Below are 22,786 nucleotides of genomic sequence, written 5' to 3'. Positions count from 1 at the left end.
TCTTTTTACAATTATCAAACAGTAGAAAGAGAAAGCATACTAGTTGGATGTGTTCATAGACCAAACAGAAACCCTGACTATACTGATTTATTGTGTCCCTGAAACGACATCGTGCTTTCCGTGGAAATCAGGAAAAATTTATTCCTATTCCGCAAGGAAGCGCTGACCTTAGGCCAATCTCAATTCTACCATTTCTATTAAAATCACTTGAACACCTGATGATAAAACAAACTATGTTAGAAAACTCACTCTTGAGCGACAAACAATCGGGCTTCAGAAAGAACGACTTACTTGAACGTCGTAGACGTCGGATGTATTTTTATTTCGCTCCGCCGTGTGTTAAAAATATAGTGCAATTATCGCCAAATTAACCAAATTAATTCGCGAAAAGACGCTAAGGGTATGCATGGGCACTTATGCTGGTGTGACCTATGTAAATTGATCATATATTGTGATTAAAACTAAGAAAAACGAAGTAAATTTTGTGAAAAAATAAAGTAATGCCAAGGAGTAAGAGCATAAGCTCTGTAAACAACAATCGTGCTCGGCAGCAACAACAACAAGACGAAAGTCGACTTTCGTCACTTTGTAGCATCGCGTACTTTTCTATACTCGCACCCGATGTAACGATACCAACAACAACAATATTACTGCAAGCTAATTCGGAAAGCGAACGCTCTCTGTCCCCTGCGTTAATATGCTCATCCAGCACATTGCAAAGTGGGTCATGGACTGCTCAGTGCCCGTCTCAAGACCCCTACTGTCTTACCAATGAATTGCTGATAACCACACCGACCAGTACAATGCCCTCGTTTACAACTGTGTCTCCGACTTCGACAACGATAACTACAACAACAACAACAGCAGTCTCTCAGCGCTCGGTATTGTCAACTCACTGCGACCACCCCCTCTCCCAGCCGAAAAGTACGCAAAGCGCTAACGGAGCGTTAATACAGACTGGGCTCGATCACCATGTGCAAATTAAACGAAAACTAAGCCCACATGCGACTAAGAAAAACAACGCACCCAAAATAGCTAAAAGAGCAAAAAACACTGTGCCAACTGAGGCAAAAAAACCATAGGTCCGCGATTCTCAGTTTACTTGAAAAAGATAACGCCGGAACAGCAAAGGCCAAGCAACTAAAGCCGCCACCTATTTATGTGCGGCAGGCAAATTTTACAGAATTGGTTAAAAGGCTCACTACAAAAATTGGCGAAAACAAATTCTATGTTACGTCTATAAAAAGGGGTAGCATAAATAAATTAAAATATAAATCAATGATGAAAATACCTATCGATCACTGGTCGAATACCTAGACGATGAAAAGATGAACTACTATACCTACCAATTTAAAAGTAGCAAGGGATTATAAGTGGTTATCAAAGGTATTGAGCCAACAGTTCCAGTCAGCGAGATAAAAGATGGACTTAAAGATAAGGGCTTTGAAGTCAAATATAGTATAGTATGCCTATAAATAAAAACGAACTTCACCCAATTTACAAGCTGCAATATCTACTGCACCGTAAAATCACCGCTGAGGAACACAACAAACGAAATGGGCTTGTCCAATGCACAAACTGCCAGGAATATTGACACACAAAAACCTATTGTACCCTACACGCAGTCTGTGTTGCCTGCGGGGATCTACATCTCAATGAGGCCTGCCCTGTAAATAAGGAGGACCCCTTTGCTAAAAAATGTAGTAACTGTGGGGGAAACCACGCTGCCAACTATTGAATTTCCCTGTATACAAAGAGTTAAAAAGTCGCCTAAACCAACAAAAATCCGCAGCTCGAAATCCAGTCATCCGACAAAACTTGCCATACATACCATCAACTACGATTCCAAGTTAATTTTGCTAAGGCGTTACACCAACGAGTTGTACGTTTCAGTCTCTAAACAAACCACTGCACGAATAATGAATCGCCAGACATCGCAACAGAGGCCAGAAAATACTGCCCAACAAACCACTGCAAATCCATCCCAATTGCCTTGTGGCATTAAATCAATTCTGGCAACTCTAACAAATACAATGGTAGCAATATAACTAACGATGCAGGAAATTATGCGCAATCATAATCTCCTCCTAGAATTACTAATCAAACAGAAATCTACTTAAATGGATGGAAAAAAATATGTTTCTGGAATGCAAATGGCATTTCACAGCACAAATTCGAGCTCTTGCAGTTCCTTAATCAACATGACATTGACTCTCCTAACAAACAGAAATTATTTTCATTTCAATGGCTTCAACTTCTATGCGACAAATCACCCCGATGGTAAAGCTCTTGGTACTGGCACCCTGATAAAGCGTCGCATCAGGTACTATCCGTTGCCATCATTTGCTACAACTTTTCTACAGGCCACAATAATTCATATTCAAACACAAAGCGGCTATTTATGCCTAGCCGCAGTATGCCCACCGTGCTTCTCCGTTTCTGAGGCAGAATTTGTACATTTCTTCGACCTGCTAGGTGACCGCTTCATAGCAGCTGGTGACTACAATGCCAAACACACACATTGGGGATCCCGACTCATTAACCCGAAAAGAAGACAACTATATAACGCTATAGTAACACCACGAAACAAGCTTGACTTTATTTCTCCGGGGGTGGCCTACATATTGGCCCACAGATCCAAAGAAGCAACCAGACTTGATTACAAGAAGAGTGCCACAGGCTCAGATTTGTGTGAAGCACTTAACAGATCTATCATCGGATCACTCGCCAATCATTCTTCACCTTTATGACCACCCACAGTACTCGGAGCGCCCACGCTTTTTAACTTCTAGAAAAACTAACTGGCTTAAATAGAGGAAGTACTTAAGTTCCCATATTGATGGCTCTCCAAACTTAACTGCAAAGATGACCTAGATACCTCAGTTGAAGCATATGTCACTGGCGGCAAAACATTCCACTCCAGAAATCACAGCTTATAAACCTTACAAAAGTAGCCGTGTTCCCAGGCATATTGAGGAGCTGCTACGAAAAAAGAGAAGGCTTCGGCGGGAGTGGCAAGCGCACAGATCCCCTGATTCAAAGGAGCGGTTAAAAATAGCCAACCATCTATTCCGCAAAGCCCTAGAAGATGAGAAACACAGAGCTCAAATGGACTATATGGAACAACTATCCCCAAACATCAAACGATGCCCATTGTGGAAAGCTAAAAAAGCCATAAATCCGGAAAGGACAAGTCTCAGCCATCATCATATAGACCTATCAGTCTCCTGCCGTGCATCAAACAGCACCTAATCACCAACAGTGCAATCTCTAATCACCAATTTGGTTTTCGCGAAAAACATGGAACCATTGAACAAGTCCTCTGAGATACGAAATGCATTTGAAAACGAGAGTATTGCTCCGCGGTTTTTCTGGATGTCTCCCAAGCCTTCGACCGCGTTTGGCTGGATGGCTTACTTCACAAAATCAAAATTTAATTCCACAGAACATCCATAAAATACTGGAGTCATACCTACAGCAAAGAAGTTTCGCAGTTAGATGCGAGGATTTCCCCTCTGAATACTATTCAATTGAATCTGGTGTACCCCAAGGGAGAGAGCTTGGACCGACACTGTATATCATATACACAGCAGATATACCGGCAAACAGTCATACAACAATTTCGACATTTGTCGATGATACTGCCATCCAAAGTCGCTCCAAGTGCCCAACAAGAGCTACATAACTCTTATCATCTCACCTCGTGGCCATAGAAGAATGGTCAGCAGACTAGCGCATGCATGTAAGCGAGAAGTAGTGCGAACATGTCACCTTTACACCTTCCATCGAAGATACTGAGAACCTTCACTGGGGCACCCAGGTACATACGGACTGAAAATATCCGGAAAGATTTAAATGTGGGACCTGTTAAAGATGAAATCGCCAAGGTGAAAGCAAAGTACCAGCTTAAGCTTCGGAACCATCCAAATAGACTTGCGCAGAATTTAACTTGGCAGGCTAGCCATACACGACTCCAGCGAAGAGACCTCCCAACCCAGCAATAACAGTTAGGGCGTAATTCAAATATTTAATTGTAATTAATTAAAGAACTATATTAGATTAAGATTTGACTACTTATCGTAAGTCTCCGAGAGAAGTTTCGATAAATAAATATAACTTGAAAAAAATAAATTAAACGAAGTTGTGTTATATTAATTAAAATCACTGACAATATTCGAATGAAAATGGACAACAGTATGGTAACTTTTCTAACCCTCCTTGAATATTCAAACGCAATATCAGCATCAGCAGCAATTCGTCCTGTGGCTACAACAGCAGCAGGAACAACAGCAGCAGGAACAACAACAGCAAAACAAGCAAGTCAGCCAACGCTCAGAAAGACTTGAAAATATGGTATTCGAAATGGCCAGCAAAATTAAGCAATGGACTGGGGATAGTTCTATTTTGCAAGCTCAGAACAACGCTTCATCAATAAAATGAATCCACTAAGGATTCTAAGCTGGAATATCAACGGCATTTCAGGAAAAGCCAAAGAAGTTGAACTCTTTGCGAATAACAACAACATTGACATTCTCCTCCTAACTGAGGATACTGGTTATGCCTTCTATCCTGCGTACAAGCCATCGCGCAATAATCACAGCGGCGATGGAACAGCTCTATTGGTGAAGAGCTCTCTTCGTCATTTCCCTCAAAAAGTCATTGAGTCCGCACACTATCCAAATGTCAACAATTAAGTTTGGTACAGATATAGGAGGCTAGGTATGCAGCGCCATCTACTGCCCCCAAGAAACAAAATTGAAGAAAGATACTTCATTGACGTACTCCGTGCCTAGCAGAAGCCATTTGTGCTAGCGGGGCTAAAATTCTTGCCTCAGGATCCCCAACACGATATCCATATGTGCTTAATCATACGCCTACATGTATTGCCTTCGAAGCTTATCATGGAATACCGGATTCTCAAACAAGTATGTATAAGTCAGAGTTGGGATCTAGATTCCGACCATCTGACCCTTTTCGTTACCATTGCAACAGATGAGGTGACCGCCAGCCCAAGTCCTCGACTCATCACCAAGCGCACTGACTTAGTCGCCTGTAAGCAACATCTAGAGACCTCTGTTAATTTAAACACGGTCCTGAACTCTGGTGAAGATATTGATATATTAGATAGATATAGATATATTAACAGATAATATACACAGTGCTGCTGCTGCTTCAACGTCTCCAATTCCTCGGCCAGGTAACATTAATTATGGCATCGTGCTCACAAGGGAGGCCAGAGAATTTCTTGCAACAAAAAAGCGCCTCCGAAAAAGGGTAATTCGATCTTAAGACCCCTGGAACCGAATCCTGTGGAACCGGGCAGCAAAACAGCTGCAAAACCTTTTAAGGGAACTGAAAAACTGGCTTCCATGGACTACACCATTGCTGCCAACTACTCCCTGTGGAACTGTCCCTCAGTCCCTCAAAAGACAACCCTTTGGGCAGGTTCCTGTTCGCTGTCCTGGAGGTGCCCTTGCTACGAACGAGGAATAACAGGCTAATGCATTCGCACACCATTTGGAGACCCGTTTCACACCTTATGATTTTGCTACGACAGAGCAGGTCAATGAGACCCATGACAGCCTACAGACAGCCCTGCAGATGTCCCTTCCCATTTAGTCAATCCGGAGGTAATCAAGAACCAAAAAATAAAGCGCCTGGTATTGACAGGATAGGGCGCTTATTTTCGTAGCGTTAATATTTAACGCTATACTCAGAGTCCAAGCCTTCCCGAAGCAGTGGAAGATGGCAGCAATTCTTATAATCCATAAGCCAGGCAAACCTGCCTTCCTTATCTAAGGTATGGGATAGGCTTGTTGCCAACCGGATTGGTGAAATACTAAGAAACTGCGAAATCTTACCGGACCATCAGATTGGGAGCGAGTGGGACATGGAACCGTGGAACAGGTTCACAGATTGTCGCTGCACATCCTGCAGGCCTTTGACAAGCTGAGTTCTGCAATGCAGTATTTATTGATATGCAGCAAGTGTTTGATAGGGTCTGGCATGACGGCCTTCTGTGCAAGATTACTAAACTTCTACCCGCTCCCTATTATGGTCTCCTAAGATCATATTTAAATATTAAATTTCCACTGTGGCTAAAAACGGTGTAAAGTATAAGATAAACAGACTGAAAAGACGGGAGAGGCTACTGGCAGTAGCAAAAGCTCTAGCACAAGAAATGTTAGAGAGCGAAACACAACAAGGTGCGTGGGCACGATGCACAAAAAGAATAAAACACAAGCAAACACACACACTTACTTGTGTTAAAGAAAGGGAGCACGAAAACGAGCGTAGAACAAAAGGGCACAAGCACCAAAAACAGTCGTGACGCTGCTTAATTAAAATGAGTATAACACAAAACTCGGGCTTACCGCTTAGGCAACAAATTTCTACAAATTAGGCTTATATAAAGCAAGATTTATCGCGAAAAATAATAAAGTTAGGGAGCGCACGACTCTCTCAACAGAAGTTCTTCTTCTTATTTATATTCCCTATTCCTAATTCCGAGTTACACATGTATGCAGGTGAGGTTCAGATGTATGTTAGTCATCCGTTATGTAGATTAGATGAATTTATACGTGTCTGCAATGATAATCTCTTCAAAATCAGCAAATCAGCAAGTATTAACGGATTGGAAGCTAACCCTAAAAAATCAAAACGTGTGGTAATATATAAAAAAAAATTAAATCAGTCAATCCTGAGCAAGTACGCCTTATCAACGAGCTTATTGGGTACGTAGAGCAGGCATTAAACCAGGGAATAACCATAAATCATTTATTATCTTGGGAGAAACCATGTCAATAAAGCAGTTGGAAGACTATATTGCGTGCTGAGGCATCTGTCTTTGACGCAAAATTTTGTTCCTGTAAAACTAAACCTCCTTATTGCCAAGACATGCCTAACACCCTTACCATTTTATGGGATTGAAATTTTCGGAAACTGCGATGCTGTAAGCCAAAACAAGATACAAGTAGCGTTTAATAGCATAGTACGATATATTTTCAACTTACGAAGAAGATATTGAATAACGACGTACGCCAACAAAATATACAATCTCACCCTCGACTCCTGGATTAAACTTACTTAATTTTCTTACATCAAATTGTTACACGTAAGGAACCGAATTATTTGAAAGAAAAAATTCGTTTCACCACATCAAGAGGAACGAATAACATAGTTTGCACAAGATTTAAATTAGCAAGCTCGGAAAAGCAAACAATCCTAATAAATATATCAGGGGTCCAGAAAACTCCGGTGGTTTCGTCCACAGCTGTTTTTGAAAACTGCCAAAAAATACGTCGGTGCCACAGAACTTCGAAATATTTCATTTTTTCGAACTTCCCCTCCAAGCCAGTTCTGAGACACAGCTTACCGTCAACGCTCACTTTTGATTGAAAACCAATATGCCATTTGAATTAATATTAGCCCGCGAGCCTTTGCGGTAACGCCAATTGATTGTTGAAAAAATACAACACAAATTTTTAAGAAGCGCATCTGATCCCACAAAAGAATGTTAATTGATTAAAATTGAATTTATTTTAATTTTTTATACTCTGTACATGAAATGTACAGAAGTATATTAGGTTTGCGGGAGCTGAAAAATGTAACAAGCAGAAGGAGGCGTGGCAGACCCCACAAAGTATATATATTCTTGATCAGCATGACGAGACGAGTTGATCTAGCCCTGTCCGTCTGTCTGTCCGTCCGTATGAACACCTGGATCTCAGAGACTATAAGAGATAGAGACACCAAGTTTTGCACAAAGATGCCTTATGTGTGTATTCTATACGAGTTTGTTTTATTTATTTGATTTCCCCCCCCCACTTCCCCCCTATGGGGGTTTCCCCGATTTTCCATTCGTATAATGCCTATATCTCGAAGACTATTAGACCTAGGAACACAAAATGTTAGTCCCAGATGCCTTATGTGCAGAAAATGTATATTTTGGAATTTCCCTCCCGCCCCCCTCTCCCATGCAAATCGCAATTTTCTCTAACTAAAATTTCGGAAATACCCCCAGTTGGTTATTATGTGTCCGTATGCCAAGTTTCACTATGATAGACCGATTTAACAAGAAGTTATAGCCATTAATATATTTGCTGCTGCAGCGCTGCTCAAGTGCTGCCCGCGGCTGTTGTTGATGCTGGTGCTTTGGTTAACTGCACACATGATTACACAGACACGAAATGATGCGCAGAGGCATACATACACTCACACAGACGCAATTGCTATGTAAATGTGCAATTATAAACCCTTTACGTGAGTTCGAATACCGAGAAAGGTAAAATCGATCAAAAATTTTTTTTTAATTTTCTTAATTTTTTTATTTTTTATAATTATTGTAAACATAGTAGCTTTTTTACTTGTTTATAACAAATTTTTTGATTTTTTCGCAATTACGGGGTATACTTCCATAAATTTGCGTCCTGTTGTGGCAATCTATGTTTTGCAAAAATTAGCATTTGAAATTGAATTCATAAATTCAGAAATGTACATACATTTTGTTTCCCTGGTCCGTATTATTATTTTTATACCCTGAAAGGGTATAAAATGTATGTAACAGGCAGAAAGAGGTGTGGCAGACCCCACAAAGTATATATATTTTTGATCAGGATGACAAGACAAGTCGATATAGCCATGTCCGTCTGTCTGTATGAGCGCAAGGATCTCAGTAAGTACAAGAGCTAGGATAACCAAAATTGGTATCAAGGTTCCTATAAGCCCTAGGCAGATCGAGTTTGTTTATTTTTGCTGATACACCCCCCCCACTCCCCCGCAATTCGTGTTTATAATTTCCGTAATTCTCGGAATTTTGAAATCAATTTTGGTAGGTACATCCAGTTAGTACTAATGTGTCCGTGTGCCAAATTTCATCATGATAGGTCAATTCTGAAGAAGTTATAGCCATAAGTAAAATCGCTGCTCATGCGCTGCCTGCAGCTCTGCCGGCAGCGCTGCCCGCAGCTGTTGTTGTTGTTGCTGCTTTGGTTCAACTTTGTGCTGCATACATACACGCATATAAACACGCATAGGTACGTTATGTAAATGTATGCTGTTAAACTGAACATAAACATGTATTCTAATTTAATTTAATTAATTAATTTTAATTAATTAATTAATTCATTTTGTTTTAAATTTAATTTTGTTTTTAAATTATTTTTTTTTTTAATTTTTTCTTTTTGTGGAGAGTACAGGGTATTTAACTGTCGGGCTTGCTCGACTGTAGCGTTCTCTCTTGTTTCAAATGGCGGTCATAAACTGTCATTTTCATTCAAATTTTTGCTAACAAACAGACTTGCCCAATCGGCGGCATACAACTTTCGCCAAGTTTATTTATTTAATACACAGTTATGTGGTACTTATTTGAAACAAGAATTGCGTCAATTATATATTTTATTTTTAACTTTCGTATAAATCACAAAATAAGATTTAATTCAACAAATTGTGATGTTCGAAACATGTATTGTGCGGTTGTTTTGATTGCTGTGTGCGAATGCTGGTATTTTAAGTATACATTTTATTATTCAGAAGAGCTATAAGGTTTATTTTCCAATGATTATTATAGCCTGTACCCAAATGGTGAAAGACTATACTAGTTTTGTGCGAACGTATGTAACACACAGAAGGAGGCGTGGCAGACCCCACAAAGTATATATATTCTTGATCAGGGTGACAAGCCGAGTCGATATAGCCATGTCTGTCCGTACGTCTGTATGAACGCAAGGATCTCAGAATGTACAAGAGCTAGAATAACCAAACTCGGTATCCAGATTCCCATAAGCCCTAGGCAGGTCAAGTTTATTTTTTTATTCTGATACACCCCCCATTCCCCCGCAATTCGTGTTTTTTCCCATAACTCTCGTAGTTCTTGGAATTTCGAACTAACTACATGGTAACTACATCCCGTTAGTGATTATGTGTCTGTCTGCCAAGTTTCGTCATTATAGGTCAATTCTGAAGAAAGTTATAGCCATAACTCCACAAAAAAGGAAAATTAAAAAAATATATATTTAAAAAAAATTAAATTATTTAAAAAATGCCTGTTATATTTTTCAGCTCGCGCAAACCTAATATACTCTTGTACATTTCATATAAAAAGGGCGCTAAACTGAATCTACTCAAAACAAAACTCATAAATAAAAGAAAACAGTCAAAGCAAACGCAAAGTAAGCCGCGGCCTCATGGAACTAGTCCTATCGATCGAGGCCCCATAAGCTTTGCTTACATTATGCATAGAGTGTACAAGTAATGCAGATTTCGTGTGGATATCTGCACTTGAACTATGTCCGATTAACTGCAACTTTTGCCTGTACGAAATTAAATGATGTAATTCAGGGGAGTTTTCGGTTCGGAAAATATTATCCATAGTTGTCTGGGATACCGCGGATAATATTACTGACGTAAGATCATAATTTTGTCACTTTCCTACAAGTATACTCAGTCTCGCTCAAATATTTATGTATTCACTATACTATATATATATTGGGTTCCTTAGTCGCCTAAATATTAACCCAACAAATCCTTTGTCCACTACACCACACATAATTCCGCTATTATATGTTGAATGAATTGGTATTTACCAACATATGCTAGTAGAGTCCTATTTAGACGTTCGCTTGCGTTGGCCTACGGTGAATAAATAGCTGTACAAACATTGTTGAATCAGGAGTTCCTAATTATAATTTTAATTATTTAATTTTAATTAGATTGAATTGTTAGATTGTAGTTATACTTATTGTAAATAATAGTAAACGTAATGCATAAGCTTAAGTTAACATTGTAGCGTAAGGCGCTCTGCTAGAATGTAAGAAAAGCTCGCATTGTCGTAGGCCTAAGCACATGAAAAAACGAATATAACTGGCTCTCGTGAAGTAACATTGAAGTAAGCAGCACAAATTTGTCGGAATAAATTTCGCCTTTTCGCCAGCAACCCAACTGTTTCATTACCGCGGTCAAACTAAAATTTCGTTTGTATGTACATAACCATTAAAAGTTTATGTATATAAAAAACGCTTGCAATTTTACATTGGCGCCCGAGCAGGGACTTCGGTTTTGAGTGTTTCTCGTTGCAATAATTAGGGCATTCGACACTTATTTTGCATATTTCGTTGTTGTTGGGTTTGCTGGTCGCGAGTGGTTGCTGTTTCAACGCCAAGCTTGCTGGAGTGGACGATTATCTGGAAGTTCCACTAACAAAGACGATAGATGTCCCGTGTTGAGCCAAAGGCTAAGAGGGAAGCGTCGGAACAATCCATGGACAGTTCACAGGTATTTCGTACTAAAAATTGAACGTTTCCTCGAGCAAAAAAGACAAACAAATACTTAGAAACAAAATAATTAAATTTTTGGTACTGTGAATTTTGCATGTTCATTATCGCACATATATACATATGTATACGTTATATACGTGTATTAATAAATTGAAAAGGGGTTTAAGCCTGACGTTGGCACATTAAACTGCTAGCCCCTTCGCCCCCTTTTCCTTTCGCCGTTATATGCACGCATAATTGTCGGACGGCCGCTAAGTACATTGCCCTTACAGCTGTACTTGCCGTCGTTGTCATTTCGTTCTCTTTGCGCGAGTACTATATGGTTAGCTGTTGGTGCTAAACGTTGGTAGTTGTAGTTACCTTTATACATTGCGTACAAGAGAGTCGCGTTCAAACTACGTACGTAGGTTTGAGAGCATAACCGCGCGCATTGCTATAGCTTGCACTTCTGGGCAGTTCTCTTTTTGCGTCGTCGTGGGTAGCTTAAGAGATCGATCAAGCGCTCTATTTTCGTTGCACTTGCAAATCTCTTTGGCTGCTAGCGCGCTGCATAAGGTTTAACTTAGAAAGCTGCAAACTAGATATGTGCCTAAACAAACATAATTGTATTTATTCTTGCTCTTAAATCAACGCATAGGCGCGTAATTATTCTTGCACTGCTAATTCACTGTTTCTGAATTAAGACACATTATCGATAAGGTTTCAGCTGTATACGCGTCTCTATTGTCAATTGGCGACGATAAAGAAATCCTGAACGCAGTCTTAATCCATTTGGTGATGTCTAAAGTAGACCATACCACCAAATCACGGTTTGAGGAGCAGCTCGAATATAATAACTTGCCATCTTGGGCTGATTGCGCAGCACAATTAAATAGGCGCTATCAGTATTTATCTGCAGAAGAAGCAACTAAGAGCAAAGGCAAGCCAAAGCCAATAGTCAAGGGCCAAGCCAAATCGGCATTTTCTTGTGCAAAAAGTGAAATAAGATCTGCGCACAAGTGCAACTACTGCAACTCAGTAGACCACGACATAGCTGATTGTCAGCCTTTCGCAGCAATTCCTGTTGCAGAGCGATTCACTTTTATCAAAGCGCAAAAGTTGTGTATAAATTGCCTAAAAATCGGTCATGGTGTGTCGAAGTGTAAGGCTTCCAAGTGTCGAGTCTGTTCAAAGGCTCATCTTACGCTGCTTCATCGGTATGAATGGCAAGGTGCCAATAATGCGGCAGCATCGCATCCGGCCAGTGAGGCGTGTGTTAGCCATGTTCGAAGCCAGGATCAGGTAATCCTTGCTACAGCACTTGTAAAAGTTAAGGATAGAACTGGCCAATTTCAAGTTGCTAGGGCATTGTTGGACTCTGGGTCCCAAGTCAACTTCATGTCGGAGTCGCTTTTAAAGTCAATACTTGTGTTCAGTCACGCACCACGGCATACAGCTTCGTGGCAGATTTTTGGGTACTAAGCTCAATATCTGCTTGTCAGCCAAGCGATGCCGTGCGTCTCGACCAGTGGAAGGTACCACCAAATGTCGAACTGGCTGATCCTGAGTTTTTCAGACCAGCTAAAATAGACCTGCTGCTGGGAGCTGAAATATATTTTGAGCTTTTGTGCGTTGGTCAAATAAAACTCGGTCCCACGCTTCCAATTGTACAAAAGACGCTGTTAGGTTGGATTGTGTCTGGAAAATGCACCCAAAGGTCACCTTCTGCGTCAGCAATATGTAATATTGCCATCAAAGACTGTAACGACGCGTTGCATAGCGGGCAGCCGCGCGTCATTACGAGTAGGTATAAGTATAAGTAACTTTAAGTACAGTAAGCCATGAAGGCGAGTAATTTTAAGTTCTTTCTAAGTTAGTTTTCTTTTTGGCTTTCGGCCCACACGCACTGAAGCGCGGGCAGGTTGGATTTTGTTGTTTGTTTTTTTAAGAATAAAAGGGAACACGTGGAGAAGTTTTGGCGCACCGCCCTCTTTTATTTATTGGAGACCTCGGCACTTTGGGGTGCCTAATTTATTACAGCATACTCTGGCCGGCGAGCATACCCGCGGCAGAGTAACAACGTTACTCCCCTTCCCCCTTCCTGAGCGGGGCACGTTTCCCCTTCTTGCGCGGAACACGATCCGGTCGAGGGGGGTGGCTGCCAACGCCACCATCGGAAGCCTCCCTTCTTCCGTCATCCGTCGTAGGCCATGCGCCTCCGCTGGTGTAAACATAGCCCATGCAAGGGGCTTGGTGGGGCCGTCGCACCTCTCCAGCACCACCATCGGCTGTTCGCGCGCTGTGCCATCGGGCTCTCGGCCCCACGCCATGAACACTGGCCAATGGACATGCGGCTGCACCACCAGCGGCCCCTCTGCATGCGGCCGTTTTAGCTCCTGTACGCATCTGGCGTACATTAGATGCGCCTCCACCGCTCGCATGGCTACTTCCAGCCGCTGCTGCTCCTCGCGCTGCTCGCGTTGTCGCTGTTCCCGCCGCCGCAGCCTCTCAACGCGCTGCTGCTCCTCCAGCCGCGCCTGTTGTGCCCGTTGGCGTTGCACTCGCTGTTGTTCGTCTAGTCGTGCCTGCTGCATCCGCTGGCGTCGCTCCCTCACTCGACGGCCCCCCCGGTGCCCACGGCGGCGACGTTGGTTGTCTGCCGGCGTTGGTGAGCTCGCGGGCGCCCGAAATTGGCAGTTCCGGGGGTCCCGGTCGAATGCCACCTGTTCCCGCAGCATACACCACTTCTCCAGGTCCTTATAGTCCCTTGTCTCGTCCATGTTTCGTTTTCTTCCTTTAACCTTATGCTGTTTCTCAAATTTTTGTCGCTCGACACGCCGGTCCCCTCGTGCAACGCTGTTGTGCCAGCTGTTTGATTAGCGCTGCCACCTCTCGCGGTTTGCCAGTGCTACCCATGCCCGACGGTCTATCGTCGGTGTTACCACTTGCAGCGATAGTGGTCGGTGCTGCCACTTATCGCATCTCCACGATAACTCGTTATCGACGGCCACCTGTCGCTCTGGTAACCCGGCATCACCGCCCACATGTTTATATTATGCTTGATTTCCGGTCTTGGGCTATTTCAGGCCTGAAACGTAACAGAAAGTTTTGTCTAGTTATGTCTTATGCTCACATGGGTGTCCTCCTCGGCCAGAACGGCCACTTTGCCGCTCCCGCTTAAGTGGACGCCCGTTGCACTGCTGTTGTTGCTGTCTGTGTGACCATTCGGGCCCTGGCTGCTGTAACTGCCGTCTTGGCTGTCGTGCGGCTGTTGCGACCGCGGCTGCCTTCGTCGTGTTCGTTGACATGGCCGGTCTAGTTGCCCGCACTGCCGCTGCGTCTGCGGAGATTGGCGTTGTGGCTGCTGTGAAGCTGTCGGTGGCGTGGTCCCGGTGACCATGCTAACGCTGCCTCTGTCGGCTTCGCTGTCTTCTGCATTCACCGCTTTCAGATCCCGCACGTGTGCCGTTCTACCCCTGCCGCCCGCTACTGGTCGCACACGCACTATAACAGGGGATATGAATGCCCGCACTGTGAATGGTCCATCGAAGCGAGGCGCCAGCTTGGCCGCAAACTGCTCGGCTGCGTTGGACAGGTGATGTTGTCGCACGAGCACCTCGTCGCCCAGTTTGGGTCGCCACTCGCGTCTCCGCAGATTGTACTGGCGTGCCTGATCCTCGCTGGCCACCCCTTGGTTTCTTCTTGCTATGCGGGCAACAAACTGTAGCAGCGTCGCGTGTGTTTCTGGGCTACCTGGTGCTGCCTCAGGGGCATCAGGATCCCTGCCGTACAGTGTGTGTGGGTGCCGTGGTTCTCTTCCAAATAGGATGAAAGCCGGTGAGTAGCCCGTTGCGTCTGAAATTGCCGTATTAATGGCCAATTGTGCTTCCGGCAGTTGTTCGTCCCACGTGTTGTGCTGCCCGTCCGCCAGCTGGGCCATCAATGTTTTGACCGTTCTATTGGTCCGCTCAGTGGGATTCTCCTGAGGTGTGTATGGTGCCGTCAGTTGTTGCTGGATGCCTGCCTCGGCGAGGAACTGCTTCAGTGCGCGGCTCGTAAACTGGGCTCCGTTGTCTGTAACGAGCTTCCTTGGTGTGCCAAACCGTGCCAGAATCCGCTCTCGCAAGGCCAGCTTCACTGCCGCTGCCGTCGCCTTGCGGATGGGGACCAGTTCTGCCCATTTACTGAACTTATCGACCAGGACCAGTAGATACGCGTTGCCCCGCTTGGACCGCGGCAGCGGCCCCACAAAATCGGCGCAGACGACGTCCCACGCGGCCTCCGCTGGTTTGAAGCGCATCTTGCCTGCCGTCAGCTGTTGCTGGGCTTTATAGCGTTGGCACAACAGGCACTGGTGCACATACTTCGCTACGTCGCGATACAGACCAGGCCAGTGGTATCGGTCTGCAACGCGTGCACAGGTTCGGCGTACTCCCATATGGCCCGCTGTTGCGTCGTCGTGGCATTCTCTCAACACCTCCAGTCGTAGAGGCGCGGCCACGCATAGCCTCCATGGTGACACCTCATCTTCTCCTAGCACGTGAGCGATGCGGCGGTACAACCTGTCGTTCTGTATGGCGTAATCTGGGTACTTGCTGGGACTCTCCAACACCGCTGCCGTCAGCCGCTGTAACCATTTACAAGTTGGTGCTGCCTCTGACTCCACGTGTGCACGGCCGACCACCTCGCGTGGTTGTCGTGACAGCGCGTCGGCCACCACATTCAAGGCTCCTTTTCGGTACTGGACATCGAAGGTGTACTGCTGCAGCTCCAAAGCCCAGCGTGCGATGCGGCCGGTGGGGCTCTCAATCGAGTTGAGCCAACGCAACGCCAAGTGATCAGTCACGACAGTGAAATGGTAGCCTTCCAAATAGTGTCGCAGTTTTCGGATTCCCCACACAATTGCGAGGCACTCCTTCTCCGTGGCGCTGTAGTTGACCTCCGCTTTCTGCAGCTTCCTACTGGCGTAGGAAATTACGTGTTCGTGGCCGTCTATGTCTTGCGTCAGAACCGCGCCCAGCCCATACTCGCTGGCGTCCGTCTGTAGGCAGAAACGTCGAGAGAAATCGGGGCACGCCAACACCGGAGCTTCCATCAGCTGCTTCTGGATACACTGGAATGCCTCCTGCTGCTGCTTTCCCCAACTCCACTTGTGGCCCTTCTTCAATAGTTCGGTAAGGGGCCCAACCGTTGTGGCGAAATTTGGTACGAAGCGTCGATACCACGAGGCCATTCCAATGTACTGCCGCAATTGTTTTAGATTTGATGGCGGCTTCAGCTCGTGGATGGCTGCTACCTTCTCCGGATCCGTTTGGATGCCCGCCTCCGTCACCAGGTGCCCCAGGTACCTAATGGATTTACGAAAGAATTCGCACTTATCTCGATTTATTCGCAGATTGGCCGCTCGCAGTCGCCGGAACACCTCGCGCAAATTGCTCAAGTGTTCCTCGAACGTCCTACCGACCACCACTATGTCGTCGAGGTATGCAAACGCGTGCGGTGCCATGTCTGGGCCAATGACGCTGTCCAACGCCCTCTGGAATGTTGCGGGCGCAGAATGCAGGCCGAACGGCATCACACGCCACTGGAACAGCCCGCGTCCTGGTACCGTGAACGCTGTATATCGCTGGCTTTCGCGCTCCATCGGAATCTGCCAGTACCCATTCCGCAAATCGATGCTACTTATGTATTTGGCCTGGCGCAGCTGCTCCAAAATGTGCTGGATCCGCGGAATTGGGTACGCATCTGGTTCTGAGCGTTCGTTCAGCTGCCGATAGTCGATGCACATCCTCCAGGCGCCTGTCTTCTTGCGCACCAACACGATGGGTGCACTGTAGGCACTGTCGGATTGCTCGATGCAGCCCTTTGCCAGCAATTCGTCGACTTCTTGATTGATCACTGCCTGCATGGCCGGATTCCGGGGGTAGTACCGCTGTTTGATGGGACGCTCGTCTTTCATCCGGATTATGTGCACCGCCGCCGACGAGACTCCCGTGATGCTCTCAAAGCTTGCCAGCTCCCCCTCGAGGAATCTGGCGGCCGTCTGGGTCTGCTGCTCCGTCAGGTGGGCGGCTATAGTGAGCCCCGCCTGTTCGCTTGTCACCAAGGCTGCATGTCGGGCTCTGCGATTTCGCCTCCGCCGTCTGCGTGGCCGTGGATCGTTCGTTCGCAATTCTACAGCTTGACCGCCCACAGTCATCGCCCCGTTGGCCATTTGGACATAATCCAGTCCCAGTGTGAGCTCATCTATGCAGCCGGGGAGTGTGAGTAGCGGCAGTACTACGCGACTGTCGCCCACCGTGACCGTCGCCTTCGTTTCTTCACGGACCGTCTTCTGTGTCCCGTCAGCCATGGACACAGTCACGCTCACGGACCGTACATTTCCTCCGTCTGGCGCCCGCAGGCGTTGCGCCAGCCTCGGACTCGCGAAGCTGCGTGTCGCTCCGGTGTCCACGACCGCCTCTACCAGTACACCATCACAGTCTACCGGTAGCGCGGCCGCTACCCTGCGTGTCGTTGTTAGTTGGAATTTGCCTGCGTGGGCTCGCCGACTGTTGCTGTGGGACGAGCCCCCCTGGCGTTTCCCGTCGCGCGTCGGCAGCATTCGTTCGCACGCACCCCCATCTTACCACAGTCCCAACAGTAGAGCTGTTGAGAGTTTGGGCACGCGTCCGTACTGTGTCCTCCCATCCCGCAACGTCTGCAGATGGGTGGGCGGCGATATGTGTCCGCTGGGCCAACCGCCACCGGCTGTGGGATCGGCGTAGTGTGTGTGGCGTTCGTCTCATCATTGCCGGCCGCCTGTGACCGTGCTAAGATTGCTTGGTGCACGCCCTGTGCCGCCTGTACGTACCCATCGAGTGAGCTCACTTCTTCGCCTGCCAGGCGGAGATTGGCGCGTATTTCTGGTAGCCCGTTGGCGTGGACAAGTCTCAGCTGCTCCTCTGCAGTCATCCCCGCGCCGCGCATCAGTCGTTGCATCGCTCGGACATACTCGATAGGGCTCTCTGATGCGCCCTGGACCCGGCTGTATGCTTCCCGCCGGCGCTCTTCTATGTGGGGACCCGCTGGATATTCTTTTAGTAGGTCTTGGCGGAACTCGGCCCACCGTTGTACCAAATTGCGCCTTGACCACTCCCACTCCTTCGCCTCGCCAACCAGGATTTCCGGTAACACGGTCACCAACTCATCTAATCGCACGTTCCTTATCTCTGCCTTATCTTCCAGGTCCCGGAGGAACGTTCTTGGGTCCCCGCTGCCGTCGAACCGTACTCCCCACTGTGCCACCTCCGTGCCCAGGGCTCTCCGCTCCGCTCGTGACATTGTCGAGTGGGCCGAACCAGCCGCGGATGCGGTTGACACGGCCGATGTTGGCGCTTGTGGTTCTGCCACCGCCTGCGCGCTTGCGAGCGGTGACGCTGGAGTCGGTGCTGTTGGGTCATCTTCGTCAGGCGCATTACCAGCAGGAGCGGTGGAAACGCAGACCTGGCTCGACAGTTTCTGGAACCCATCCTCCATAGCCTGGGCCAACCGGTGGGTGTACTGAGCCAACGCAACTGTTACCGAATCGGCAATCGCTTGTGTCAGGTCCGCCGTTGAGAGCACGGGAGCCACTATTGGCGTCGCTGAAGCTGCCGTGGGCTCCGTTGTGGTAGCTCCCGGCGAAGCCGCGACCGCTACCGAAATGGTCGGCACTGTCGCAGGAGTTCGCGGTGTCGTGTTCGCCTCTGTCCCGACGAGCAGCCCCTCCGGTACGTCCTCTTGTTTCGGGACTCCCAGCCGTCCGCCGGGCACCGGGCTCAACTGACCTGCCGTCGCGGTACGCGACGACATGTTCTCGTAATACGCCGCTAGCTCCTCAAGGCGGGGCCGGTACTCTTCTTGGGCCGACTTCACGAACGTTGCCAGCCGTACCCGCAACGCCTCCACGGTGCCGGTCTCCTCAATGTCGAACTCGCGCAGCACCGTGCTGAGCTCTTCCTTCCGCAGCACGCGAATCCAGCTCGTTCGTAGCATCGTAGGTCCACGCTCTCTCCCCTACTTGGTCGGATCTAACCTCACACTTCTTTGGGGTCCCTGCTCGGGCGCCACTTGTAACGTTGTTACTCTGCCGCGGGTATGCTCGCCGGCCAGAGTATGCTGTAATAAATTAGGCACCCCAAAGTGCCGAGGTCTCCAATAAATAAAAGAGGGCGGTGCGCCAAAACTTCTCCACGTGTTCCCTTTTATTCTTAAAAAAACAAACAACAAAATCCAACCTGCCCGCGCTTCAGTGCGTGTGGGCCGAAAGCCAAAAAGAAAACTAACTTAGAAAGAACTTAAAATTACTCGCCTTCATGGCTTACTGTACTTAAAGTTACTTATACTTATACCTACTCGTAATGACGCGCGGCTGCCCGCTATGCAACGCGTCGTTACAAGACAATGAATGTTCTCTCGATTCTCTGGTTGAACGTTTTTGGGAGTTAGAGAAAGTCCCAGAGATATCGAAGGCTGGGTTTTACTCAGCTGAACAGTTAGCCTGTGAGCACCACTAAGCTGCGCGTAGTTTTCGACGCGTCTAGCAAAACTTCGTCACTAGAGTCGCTGAATGACATTCTTATGGTAGGTGCTACAATTCAGAGGGAACTATATGCCACTCTAATTAGTTTTCGGCTGCATAGGTATGCAGTAAATGCCGACATTTCTAAGATGTACCGGCAAGTCGAAGTGGCTGAATCAGATCGCAACTTTCAACTGGTTCTCTGGGGACAGAATGCCTCTAAAGATCAGAAAACGTACCGTCTGAACACGATCACTTATGGAACTGCTTCGGCGCCATTTCAGGTAATTCGATGCCTTTTCGAACTTTGTTATCGGTACAGCAGCTCGCACCCAATTGGAGCGCACGTCATAAAGAACGACTTTTACGTCGATGACATGCTCACAGGCAGACCTAAAAGTCATCTGCAAACAAGTTTCGGAAATATTGGAATCCAGTGGTTTCCAGCTAGCCAAGTGGGCAACAAGTCACGCTGAGTTGTTTGCCAATGGTGGCGACGAAAAGCCGCAGCCGTTCGATATGTCAGAATCAGTAAAGGCATTAGGTATGAGATGGACGCCCCAACAAGATACTTTTTACTATTGTTTGGATAATACCTTTGAGTCGCTGAAGCCCACTACGCGCAATATTCTGGCGGTCGCTTCCCGTCTATTTGACCCGCTTGGGCTGCTTTGCCCAGTTGTTACAAAAGCGAAGATATTGTTGCAAGAGTTGTGGACGCAGAAACTTGATTGGGATGAGGCAATCCCAATGAGCTTGCATACGTCTTGGGACACTTTCAAGTCAAATCTGCTTAAGCTCGACCAAATCGTTATACCGAGATATGTAGGTCTCGCCGGAAGTCGAACCATCCAAATACTTGGCTTCGCAGATGCATCCAGCCACGCTTATGGTAGCTGCATCTACATTCGAACCGACAATGGCAGCAATGTGGTTTCTGTCTTTTTGACGTCATAGTCTTGCGTTGCTCCTCTAAAAGCGGTGACAATTCCACGCATTGAATTATGCGCTGCGCACTTGCTTGCTAAGTTGTGGGCTCAAGTGTCGCCTTTATTGTCTCAATTTGATATAGAGAGAGCGTTAATTTTTGGTCAGACTCACAAGTTACTTTGTACTGGATCAAACGAGATCCGTCTTCATTGTCCACATTTGTCGCCAATAGGGTTGCGGATATACAGGCAACTGCAAGTCAAACGGTTTGGCGTCATGTACCGACCGAATGGAACCCCGCCGATTTAGTGTATAGAGGCACTAATGTTGACGAGTTGGTATCGTCCATTTGGTTTAATGGTCCCGAATTTTTACTACAACCTGTTGACCATTGGCCAAGCTTACATCGGTTTGAGTTAGCACCAGATTTAAAGTCGTCTGAGGATAAAAAAAAGTGTTTCGGCCTACACTGTCACTGAGACGTGCTTAAGCCCTATTGAGTCCCTAATTGAAAGGTGCTCAAATTTTAGAAAACTTGTTTGTATAGTGGCATACGTGAATCGGTTCTGTTTCAGTTCGAAATGCAATAGCAGAGGCTTGCTTACTGCAAGTGAGCTAAAGTTGGCCTTCCTGAAACTATTAGAAGCAGTCCAATCAATAGAATTGCGCCAGGAGGTTGAAAATTTGAAGGCGTCCAAATTGCTTCAACCGAAATATCAGCGTTTAAATCCGTTCTTGCATCAGTACAAGCCAAACGGAGTTAACTTGCAACTTGTGCGAGTAGGCGGACGATTACTTAACGCTTCGCTACCGTACGACACAAAATTTCCTTTGCTGATGCCACGAAATTCACGCTTTGTAATTCTTTTCGTTCGCGCCTTGCATTTTGAAAATCATCATGCAGGTGCCATAGTCATGGTTGCTCTTCTAAGGCAACAAATATGGCTTATTAATGCTCGAGAGGCATGCACAAGGGCAGTAAAAAACTGCGTGCATTGCTTCCGCTACAAACCAAAGTTGCTGAGTTAGATAATGGGCAACTTGCCAGCCGATCGCGTGAATCCTGAGCACGCGTTCGCGGTTTGTGGCGTATATTATTTTGGTCCTTTCCACGTGAGCCTCAGAATTCGTGGAAGAGCCCCTTTAAAGTCTTATGTCGCAGTATTTGTGTGTTTTACGTCAAAGGCAGTCCACCTCGAACCTGTTGAAGACCTGTCAACTGATTGTGTTTTAAGTTCTTTTAAAAGGTTCATCGGCAGACGGGGTCTTCCACAGCGCGTGTACAGCGACAACGCGACAAATTTCGTGGGAGCAAGCAACGATCTGAAGGAGCTTCGGGCAGCATTCAGCGACCAGAAGGACAGAATGGTGTCGTACGCCGCACAGCGAGGGATAGACCTGGGGGATAGGGAGGGATAGGGCCGCCAAGAATCATCTTCTGCGAGGAGTCGGGAACGCCAATCTGACGCAGGCAGAGCTGAACACGCATCTGGTGGAAGTAGAGACTCTACTCAACTCCAGGCCTATCGCCCCCCTCAGCAGCGATCCAAGCGACGGCGAGGCCCTCACTCCAGGCCACCTGCTAATAGGTCGGCCTCTACGTTCGCTGCCGCACGAATCCGAGCCAGGAGGGGCTGGCAGCAGGACCAGCTCCGGGTTGTTGAAACGGTGGCAGCAACTTTCGGCGCTCAAGCTACAGTTTTGGCGCAGCTGGTTCAGGGACTACGTCCTCAGCCTACAGTAGCGAACTCGGTGGGACAAAGGAGAGCCCAACGTGGAAGTCGGCGCCCTCGTTCTCATCCCAAAAGTGGCTGACAGGGCGCGTGGTTCGCACAACCGTCGGGCAAGACGGTAAGGCGCGTGTGGCAGAAGTTGGCACAACAACAGAAGTGGTGAAACGGCCAATTCACAAGCTGGCCGTACTGCAAATAAGTTAAAGCCTATCGCTTTAACGGGGCCGGAATGTTGGATCAGGAGTTCCTAATTATAAGTTTAATTATAGATTGAATTGTAAGATTGTAGTTATACTTATTGTAAACGTAATTTGTGAGCCAGTGAATTT

Source organism: Scaptodrosophila lebanonensis, unplaced genomic scaffold, assembly GCF_003285725.1.
Source record: "Scaptodrosophila lebanonensis strain 11010-0011.00,11010-0021.00 unplaced genomic scaffold, SlebRS2 tig00000110-arrow-arrow-pilon, whole genome shotgun sequence".
NCBI classification, from domain to species: Eukaryota; Metazoa; Arthropoda; class Insecta; order Diptera; family Drosophilidae; genus Scaptodrosophila; species Scaptodrosophila lebanonensis.
The sequence above is the reverse complement of the archived record's forward strand: the minus strand, read 5'-3'. Positions refer to the sequence as shown.